Here is an 11,132-nt window from a genome sequence, read left to right on the forward strand (position 1 = left end):
CACGTACGTGCGTCCTATATATACCCTCGGTCTGGAATCAGATTCACCAACGCATGCCTAGTCAACATTTGTCGCCATCAATGTTGATTAACGAACAAGAGTTTCAGTTTTCTACGGTATCGATCACATCCACAGATGATTCTCGTTCAAAGTCCATTCGAGATTATCCAAGATCTTGCACGCGCGTGCATTATCTGGTAGCTAGACTTTGCATGCATGCATGCATGCGTTTCAGCGTATTTGTGTGTGTTTACATTCTTGATACTTCTAGTCGAGTACTTGTGTGTTTACATTCTCTTTTGGTAACTAACCACTGGTATGTTTCCGTCACATCCGTTGGTTAAGACAAGATGAAAGCACCTGGTGTTGGCGTCGGTCGTACGTAGGCTGCAAACGAATCGAGTTCAGACGAGTTGGAGTCGGCTCAGCTCAACTCATATTAAAATTCGAGCGAGCAAAAACTGAGTGAAGCTCATGGTCGAGCTCGTGTTCAGCTTGTAATGATATCGAGCAAGTTCCGAGCTAAACGAGACGGTAAAAATTATAAATCTATGGCGTCGCATCGAAGAGTATTTTACACATGATAATTATAATTCGGATTTCGAAAAGGAACAACCTACATATTCAAAGATCATTCATTTGTTTATAAACTATAGTACTGACTAGATGAAAGTGGAAAATGCTTACTTCAATAGATGATGGTTTCCATGGACGAAAAACAAGAGAACAAAGGGGCATATGCTGGGAACTTTTGCCAAATACAACAAAATATTTAAAATATAGTCGACCATGTACCATAATTAGGTCTAAATCTTCTCTACACTTAATTAAGCTTTCATGTTTGCTGGAAAATTAAATGGCAAAAATCATGGAGACCATATATGGTGACAAATTATCTTATTTTTATTTAATATATGCCATGATCATTTAAGATAATAATATCATGTCGAGCTATCGAGCTAAAATCGAGAAGCCAATATTGGGTCAAGATCGGCTCGTTTCTGGGCCGAGCTACATAAAATGTTCAAATTCAACTCGTTACTTTTCGGGTCGATCTTAAGCGGCTTACGGGCCTCAAACTTTTCTCGCCGCCCGTTGTACGTGCCACGTCCCATCGCATTATTGAAGTTTGTAAATGATGTGTATGCACGGTACACCTGTCCATGCCAGCAGTCAGATGGTTGACTAGCTCTGTAGCTAGGTTTGGCAGGAACGCGGGATCCATGCACACATCATTTGTACCGATAAGGAGCCGTACGTGTCGAGCTATCTTACGTTGAGGAGTTGTACCAGAACGGAGCCGAGTCGAGTCAGCCCAACTCACTGTACCCAGAGAGGGAGTTTCGTGAAGCAGCGATGAGAGTGCACAACCGAATCCACCTGTTGCAGACCAATCCTGTGTGGTATCACTGTTGCGACGTGGACGTTTTTTTTTTCTTTTTAGGATATAGAAACAGTGCACTCATAGTCGCAGAGCTTGGATCACACGATCGATGCACCGCACCGGCCGGGGAACCGCCGTGTCGTCGTGCAATAATAGCAGTACCGGCCAACTCTCCCCAGGAAATTAAGCCGCCATCGCTTGCATGGACCACGCTCTTATCGGACTCAGATGGCGACCCGCTGTGCCGCGCGATTTAACACGAGGGTCGACGAACGGACGTGCATGTCATGTACTACGTAGTACTCTCTCCGTTCCGAATTACTCGTCACAGAAATGAATGTATCTAGATGTATTTTAATTCTAGATACATCCATTTCTGCGACGAGTAATTTGGAACGGAGTACGTACTACTGCCCCGCGCCGACGACGCATGGATCTCGCCTTCCTGTCAAATTTGAAGAGATCGGTCTAGTCAAACCATCTGACTGGTGGACAGAGACATGTGTGCTCTGTGTGAACACTGACCGACACACTACCCTGGCGTGTAGGTAGGAACAGAGGCCACCCTTCTTAGATGGCCACTATTAGGCGCCGGCGCGCCGCCCCAATAGTTGGGCCGGTCACGCCTCAGCCGCCCGATGCAGCGCAGCACAGCTGTTTGATCTGGCTTCCGCATCCTTTTCTTCCCCCGTCCCTCGCCTTCCTCTTCTTCCCGAGCGACACGGCCGTCCCCAGGCCTGCGTTGATTACCCCGAGCGACCCCGCGCCGATTACCCCGAGCGGGATGACCAGCCTCCAAGCTCGCCATGCCCCGCCGTCGACAGTCGCCGCTCACCCCTCGTCGGTGCTGCCCCCCCCCCCCCCCTCCCCCCGCCTGCCTCCCTGCAGATTCAATGGCGACGACGCCGTGGTTCGCATCCAAAACGACAGTTGTAACAAAAAATGGCACCGGTTCCAGCAAATCAAAAATACAGTGGTAGCAAATAATGCAAATTGGACGTTGTTCCAGCAAATCAAAAAATGCCGGTGGTAGCAAAAAATGAAGCTCGTTCCAGCAAACTAAAATACTGGTGGTAGCAAAAATTACAAAATTGGGGGCTGGTTCAAGCAAACCCAAAAATCGGTGGTAGCAAAAACTTGTGATGGTTCCAGCAAAAAAATAAACGGTAGTAACAAAAATGCGAAATTGGGCGATGGATGCAGCTTTGCCAGCCATGGATGTAGCTTTGCCAGCAAATGGATGCAACACCTCCGTCGAGCGGTTCCAGGACCTCACCCAGCACCGACGACAGGGGGTGCAGCTTCCCCGGCAACGGATGCAACACCTCTGCCAGCCGGTTCCAACACCTCCGCCATGTCGTCACAGCGCCGCCTTCGACGGATGCATCTTTGCCGGCAATGGATGCATCTTCACCAGCGACGGATGTAGCATCTCCGTCATGCCGTCGTAACACCTCTGCTGGGAGGTTCCAGCACCTCCGTCCACTCCTCACGGCGGGCGCCATCTCCAGCCTCGCGGGATACAGGCGTCCGACCTCATCGAGGTGGAGGATGAGGAGATTGACGACCATGGCTTTCCTGGCTTGCAAGCAGTCCATGGCCTCCCTTTGCAACGTCGCTTGGAAAAAATGGTGGCTGCTGGACTTGCCCTGTGGTGGCGGCCGGCACCCCCCCGCCCCCCTCCCTAACCCGTGGTGGTGGCTGGCCGAGTGGAGTTCGTCGGAGAGGACTAGAAAGGAGAGAGAAGGGGATGGGGATTTGATGCGGGGTGGAAAGAATGAATGGCTGAGAGTGTTTCCTGTAGAGATATAGAGGAGTGGTGGCTGGTGGGCCAAGTCTGCCGCGTGGCGAGCACCCGTGCGACCGGCGCGCGAGACTCGGCCGATGCTCCGGCCCCAAACGTTTCCCTTCTTAGATGCCTGGTTAAACAAATGCATGCTGTGCGGTTCAGCAGCTGCCATTAGTCCTGGCCATCTCAGGCCCGGCCCTGTTGGCCCACCCAGGCCCGGCCCTAAAATCCAGGGCCTAGGCCCGATGGGCTTGCCCATGGGCCGGGCTTGGGCCTGAGTTTTGAGCCCACCAGCAGGGCCTGGACGGGCTTGGGCTTGACATATTGACATTTTAAGGAAGAGGCCCGGCCCACGGCCCTAAGCCCTAAGGGCTTTTCAGGGCTTTTTACCAGATGGGCCGGGCTTGGGCTTGAAAAGTAGGTCCGATGGTAGGGCCTGGGCCTCAGTTTTCTGCCATGGGCTTTTTCAGACCCGGCCCAAGCCCGGCCCTGGCCAGATATAGCTGCCATGCCAACGTACGTTTTTTTCTTTTCGAGCCAATGTACGTTCTCGAGTCTTCGAGTTCCACATACACTGCGATGTAATGGGACGTGGCACGTACAACTCACATCGACACGGACACCGACATCGAGTGATACATATCGGGTCACCTCCTGCATCCTATCTTAACGACTTAGCCCATGCTGCATGTCATGTGATGGAACATATTTGTAGGAGTAGTTATAGTGCACCCACACACAAGATTATTACTAGGCATGTCATGACACTGTGCATGGAGCTTAGACTTTGAATGCGACCCGAACACACATTCATCGATCTGATCACCACATCGGTCCAGCTCTGGAAGGCGGGCAGTTTGCCATGCTATAGCTGAATCGTGCCAGAAAAACTTGACCCGAATAAGAGCATCTACAGCTGGATATGTCAAATATGACCCCTCAAACGCCCGCAGCAAACGAAATAATCAACGTACCACGTCGATCTCCGTGCCCGGCTACGGCAGCATTGGCGGCAGCTACAGTTTCTTTTCGAGTCGATCTCGAGTCGAGCCGAAAAATAAGTCGATCTTGAGCGGCTTATGATCTCGCTGCCCTAGTTGTACGTGCCATGTCCCATCGCATTATTGCAGTGTACATGTCGAACTCGAAGACTCGTAAACGTAAGTTCTCTTGCGGCTGCTGAAACACAAACCATGCGATTTTTTTTTGGACGAGGATCCCCTGCCGTGGCCTAGCCTACCTTTGAGTCACTGACACATGGGTCCCATAGAGCATGGGGACCACCTGTCAGTGACTCAAAGGCAGGGTATGGCAAGGATTATAAAGTCAGAGGATCCACGTCCGATTTTTTATGCCAAACCATGCGGTTGTTTAATGAAGGAGGGTCCCTCCGTGTCTATAGCATAAGCAACCACCACCTACACGACAGGGTTCATACAAGTTTGTAAATGATGTGTGCACGGTACACCTGTCCATGCCAGCAGTCAGACGGTTGACTAGCTCTGTAGCTAGGGATGTAAATGGCAAATAAATGGTGTCCACAAGTCCCGTTTAGCTTTACCTAGTTCTATAGTTCATTTTCCTGAAAAAAATTGTAAACTGTTGGATTATATAGTGGGTTTAAACGGGATTAAACGGGACTCGGTTGACATCCCTAGTAGCTAGGTTTGGCAGGAATACGAGATCCATGCACACATCATTTGTACCGATAAGGAGCATTACCTGTGGAGCTATCTTAAGTTGAGGAGTTGTACCGGAGCTGAGTCGAGTCAGCCCAACTCACTGTACCCACCCAGAGAGGGAGTTCCGTGAAGTAGCACTGAGCACAACCGAATCCCCCTGCTACATCAGGGTGGACGCGGTCTGGTCTGGTCCAGGCTTTGGCCGAGCCAGCCTTTGGACCGGCCGCGGCTGGTCCGGTCCGGACCGGACCGAGGTAGCCAGCAAGTCTGTTTTTTTAGGACCGGACCGAGAGCAGCAGAAGCTCGGTTAGCCTGACTGGACCGAATGGGACCGATGCCTGAGAGTGCTCTGTTGGCCACTGTTTAGGTTGCTTGTGTCGTTTGTAGACTGTAGCTGCCCTGTAGTGTTATTGTTTAGACTGTAGCTGCCCCTGGGAGTGCTCTATTCAGCTTTTTGGCCACTGGTTAGACTGTGGCTTCTCCTTGGAGTGCCCTTTTGATCCTTTTGGCCACAGTTTAGGCTGTCCAAATTAGTTATGTCATACATAACAGTCATACTAAATTACGAACTTGCAATGAGAATTTCGAGTTCATGTCAATTGACAAGTTCAACATAACACAAATGAGAGGTTCATCTCGAAACTTGCAATAACAATTCATGGTTCATGACTTGACAAGTTCCAACATAACACAAATTCTAAAGTAGCCTTCACATGAGAAACACCACTTTGACATCCATCAAACTAGCAAGATGACATCCACATGATGAACGTCTACAAGTAAGATAAGCAACATTCACATAAATAATGTTTGGTATCGTATGACAAGTGAAACACGTAGGAAGAATAGTTACCAATCGTTGATCTCCTCGACAATGGGTAACATGATGGTCTCAACATCATCCTCTTCATTCTCATCCCTCGGTTACAAGTGCGGAAGTTAGACAAATGCTCACATCACATACAACAAGACCAAAATAGAAAGAAAGAAAAAGGTAAGAAAAAGATGGCAAACATACCACGAGATTCAAGTCAACGTGAGCACCCTTGATATAACTTGCACCACAAACTAATGCCTCGACCATAACCGGTTTTAACGAACTCCTATAGTCATCTAATACGACACAAGTTGACAAACTAGTTTGAGGATGAGAAGCTGACAAGTTTATATCCAAAGTTCAATAGTACGAGTTGACATAACTAAAATCCTTCCGGTCGTGCTGAAGGTAGATTCCGAAGACACGGATGTAGCCGGGATAGTAAGGAACCTCCTGGCTATCTTGGCCATAATTGGGTGCGTAGGAGCATTGTCTTTCCACCAACCAAGAAGATCAAGAGCCTTGTTGCGAGGGGCAACATCATCCTGTAAGTAGTTCCTCAACTCACTCTTTGATATTCTTGTTGAACAGGACGATAAGAAGGACTCGTACCCAGCTTGAACCGGGATACTAGAAATGTTTGTAGACGAAGATGCTTTCTCCATTTCCAGCTCGCTTATCCTGGGCAACATATTTGTCATACAAGGCCTCCAACTCTTTCTCCACGACTTTGATCTCAGTCCTACCTCGTACTTCCTTTTCCATATAGTTCTCCAAAGGCCCACTCTCTATAATTCATCTTGTACCTGGGATCAAAGATGATAGCATTGGAGTGAATTAGCAGGCATATGAGTAAAAACAGCAAGCATACAAGTAAAAACAGCAACCATTGGAGTAAAAGCATCAAGCATACGAGTAAAAACTGCAAGCATTGGAGTGGATTAGCAGGCATATGAGTAAAAACAGCTAGCATTGGAGTAAAAACAGCAAGCATACAAGTAAAAACAACAACCATTGGGGTAAAAACAGCAAGCATATGTACCGTGGATCAAAGATGGTGGCAATCACCATGGCATTGTTCTTTTCTTCCCAATATTTGTCAAACTTCTCCAACATTTCTTCACCCATTTCCTTGTAGTGGTCACTATCACTAGTCATTGCATGTTTGATTGCAATCTTGACACCAACAATGTATGGGTAGAAGATGTTCGAGGATATAAACTTCCTGAAAATGCTTTTGTCACCTCAGCCAAATTTTCAAGTAATGGAGAGATAAGGTCATACATTCCCACTCTGCGTTTGTTGGCGCCCAAGCATAGTTGGCACTGGAACCAACATGAGAGGTCAAGGCTTCCTTATATCGATGGGCAGTGCTAATCATCTTATAGGTTGAACTCCACCTTGTTTTACAATCCAGGTCCTAAAAGCTTGCTCGGATGCCATAGAATATTTTTAAAAATCTGAAAAAACATTCTAGCATGTTAACACAATATCAATGTATGATGTCACAAAATTTCATATAAAAAGTTGAAACATTTTTTGAGATACAGAAATTACAAATTTGACATCAGTGTGATAATGGGCCAAATCTAAAGCGCAAGTTATATTACGTACTATTCAGTGTTGAATACGTCATCTTTGTTTTTGGAGTTATGTTTTGAATTTTGACTTGAAATTTTGTGACAATCTACATTGATGTTGTGCAAGCGTGCTAATTTTTTTCAGAATTTTTTGAACATTTTAAAAGTACAATGTGAGTTTGATGCACCGGTAGCACCACAAGCTCCGGTGCACGAGATACTTTCCCGTTGCGCTATAAAAGCAGAACTAGCCAACCCTCTCGAGGAAATTAAACCGCCATCGTTAAAATGGCTTGGCGCAATTGACGCATGGATCTTGCGTTCCTACCAAACTGGGAGAGATCTAGTCAAACCATCTAACTGATGGACACCGACAGGTGTTAACAGAAAAGCAATTCTCCCATGCACAGGAGGTCCCGTGCATGTGAGGGCCGTTGATTTTGGTTGAAGATCCGATGCCATGCATTGATAGTTTAATACTCATGGTAGTTGGTTACTTCTTTGTCTGACCACATGAAATCACACTGTTCTGGCTAGGCTCCACCATCCCATACGTTTTCATTTTATTTCCAAGTTAAATCTATTTTATTTTTAAACCAAAAGTATAATTTATTTCCCGTTTGCATATTTGTGTTTATGACGATGATAACTTTAAAATGAGACCAGTTTTGAATATATTTCAACAAGTTTAAAAATTCAAGCTTTGAAACATGGTGAAACAGAGTGAAACATTGTAAAATTAATAAGAACCAGTTTGATACACATTGGCGAAATAGAATGAGACATATTATTATTTTTGCATGGAATTAAAAAAATAGTGCTAAACAAGTTTGAAGGTTAGTTGTCTAAAAAATAATTTCTAAAAATATGTTCAATATTAGTCTTGTTTTAAAGATCTCGTTAGAAAAAATACAATTGTGCAAACAGAATGTAAATCAAACTTTTACTTTAACATACACTAGCATCTATTTATTTGAATGAAACTTAGTGAATAAAGAAAATACTATAGATCATGTCAGTGGTCCCACATAGCAATGAATGAGATGGTGGATGCATGCACGGGAGGTCCCCGTGCATGGTAGAAAATCCTCTCTCCAGGTGTTACTACACACGCTATGAACACTACTCGGATACACAACCCTGGCGAGTAGGTAGGAACGGAGGGACCTCCTTCAATGCCCCCTTAAACAATTGCATGGTGTGTGGTTCAGCAGCTGCCAAGCCGAGTAGCCGACGTACGTTTTCGAGTCTACGAGTTCCACATGTACACTGCAATGTAATGGGAGGTGGCACGTACAACTCACACGACACCGACACCGACATCGATTGGTATATATCTGGTCACCTCCTGCATCCTATCTTAACGACTTAACCCAGGCTGCATGTCATGTGATGGAACATATTCGTAGTAGTTATAGTGCACGCACACGCAAGATTGTTAGGCTGTCATGACACTGTGCATGGAGCTACTTAGACTTTGAATGCGACTTTCAACGTGAATCATGGCCGGATAACATAGAAAAAGGGGAGAACATTCAGAGTCCTCATTCCTCAAGCAACATGGCGACATTCCTCACCCGAACACGCATGCATCGATCTGATCGCCACATCGGTCCAGCTCTGGAAGGCGGGCATAGTTTGCCATGCTATAGCTGAACCATACTACATGTAAACACACCAGAGCTCGACTGGAAGAATTTGACCCGAATACACATGTAACACAGAAAAAAACAGTTTTACTAAGTCTCAGTTGACTAACTAATACTTCGTTATGTCTCACAGTCGATACTAACTTTCTTTGATTTTGCATGGAGATTTGTGCAAAAGAATTCTTTTCTGTTTTTCTATTTTATTCTTACATACTACTCCCTCCGTTCCTAAATATAAGTCTTTTTAGACATTTCAAATGGACTACAACATACGGATGTATGTAGACATATTTTACAGTGTAGATTCACTCATTTTGCTCCGTGTGTAGTCACTTGTTGAAATCTCTAGAAAGACTTATATTTCGAAACGGAGGGAGTATAACACTTGACTTAGACTTGGTTAAGTCTTAGTCGACTGAGACCTAGCCACACTAAAAAATGCCACCAATTAATGCACGCATGCAAAATCTTTTGGATTACAGGAGAATCATCTGTGACTGTGATGATTGTAATCGATAATGTAGAAAAATGCAATTCTGTTTCGTCAAGCAACACTGATCGCGACGAATGTTGACCGGCCATGCATTGGTCAAACTGATTATTCTCCAGATCGAGGGTATATATAGGACGCACGTACGTGCCTTCATTCACATCATCGATCCTCCTAAGCTTAAGCTCAGCTTCGCCCAACACATCACCGGCCAAAATGTGGCAGTCCAAGCCAGTCCTGGTCCTGCTCCTGCTCGCCGCCACCACGGCGGCGACCAGCGGTAAGCCGCTGCTCACGAAGATCACCAAGGGCGCCGCGTCCACGGCGCTCTACACCGCGCCCCTCAGCGCCGGCCGCCCGCTGGTCCTCGACCTGTCCGCCCCGGCCATCACGACGCCGTGCAGCGGGCAGACGACGACCGTCACGCTCTCCGCCAACTCCACCGACGGCAGCAACCCGCTGTCCCCGGTCTCCTTCGCTGCCACCGCCACCTGCGCGGCGGCCCCCTCCGGCGCCGTCGGCGTTGCGGGGCTCGCGCGCTCTAGCGCATCGTTCCCGGCACAGGTCGCCAGTACGCAGAAGGTGGCCAACTCGTTCGCGCTCTGCCTCCCGAGCGACGGCAGGACCGGGTTCAGCGGCAACGGCGTGGGCGCGGCCATCTTCGGTGGCGGCCCGTTCTTCCTCGCGCCCCCGGCGGACCGGCCGTCCATCACGACGCTCCTCTCCGACGGCGTCCCGCTCCGCCAGCCCTTCGCCGGGAACCCCGGCTACTTCGTGACAGCCACCAACGGCATCGCCATCGACGGGACGCGCGTGGCCGTGTCCGGCTCCGGCGCGCTTGTGGTCGGCCTCTCCACCACGATCCCCTACGCGCAGCTCCGGAGCGACGTGTACCGCCCCTTCATCACGGCCTTCGACCGCGCCATGGGATCCAGCGCCAAGGTGGCGGCGGTGAAGCCATTCGAGCTGTGCTACGACTCGTCCAAGCTGGCGCCGACGCGGTTCGGGTACCTGGTGCCGAACGTGGACGTGATGCTGGAGGGCGGGACGAACTGGACGGTGGTGGGCGGCAACTCCATGGCGCAGGTGAACAGCGGCACGGCGTGCTTCGCGTTCGTCCGGTCGGGAGGCAGCACGGGGGGCGCGACGCCGGCGCTGGTGATCGGAGGGTTCCAGATGGAGAACAAGCTGGTGGTGCTGGACAACGGCAAGAAGACGCTCAGCTTCACCCAGAACCTCCCGGGCATGGGCTTCTCCTGCAGCAACTTCAATTTCACCAGAGCCGGCTAGTGATCCACATCGTTTGTTGCATGCTGTGCGTACCAGGGCTCTATGTTGAAACAATAAAGGATATAAAATACTAAATCCAATTGAAGTGACACTTTGTTTACGCTGTTAATATTAGTCAAGATATGAATTGTATGGAAGCACTATGGCAAATTTGTTTACACTTTTGTTTACGCGATGATGACAAATTTAGTTTGCAAGCACGCCAGTTTTTTTGACAAAAAAGAAGAAGAAGAACCGTGACGGATTTTACCCATGCTAGACAACTAAACTTGTCATCCTCGAAGAACATATTTTGCCATGAAACCGTTTGATTTACGATGGTAAAAGAATCTCATGTATGATTTGTAGTGGAGTCCTAATTGTATTGCAACTAATATCAGGTAAGATATAGATTGTGTGCTAATATTATGTAGGACAGAATTAGTTAGTTAGGGATGTGGAGTATCTTCTT

The 11,132-nt window shown here is 47.8% G+C and overlaps 1 non-coding gene across 1 annotated transcript; it reads left to right on the top strand.

Moving 5' to 3' along the window:
- Positions 1-9,548: 9,548 nt before the first annotated feature.
- On the top strand, positions 9,549-10,845 carry LOC109772660 (chitinase CLP). Its single transcript, XR_005771668.3, has one exon. It is a non-coding gene; the product is annotated as a chitinase CLP (transcript).
- The last annotated feature ends 287 nt before the right edge of the window (positions 10,846-11,132 follow it).

Source organism: Aegilops tauschii, chromosome 3 (genome assembly GCF_002575655.3).
Source record: "Aegilops tauschii subsp. strangulata cultivar AL8/78 chromosome 3, Aet v6.0, whole genome shotgun sequence".
In the NCBI taxonomy this organism is placed as follows: Eukaryota; Viridiplantae; Streptophyta; class Magnoliopsida; order Poales; family Poaceae; genus Aegilops; species Aegilops tauschii.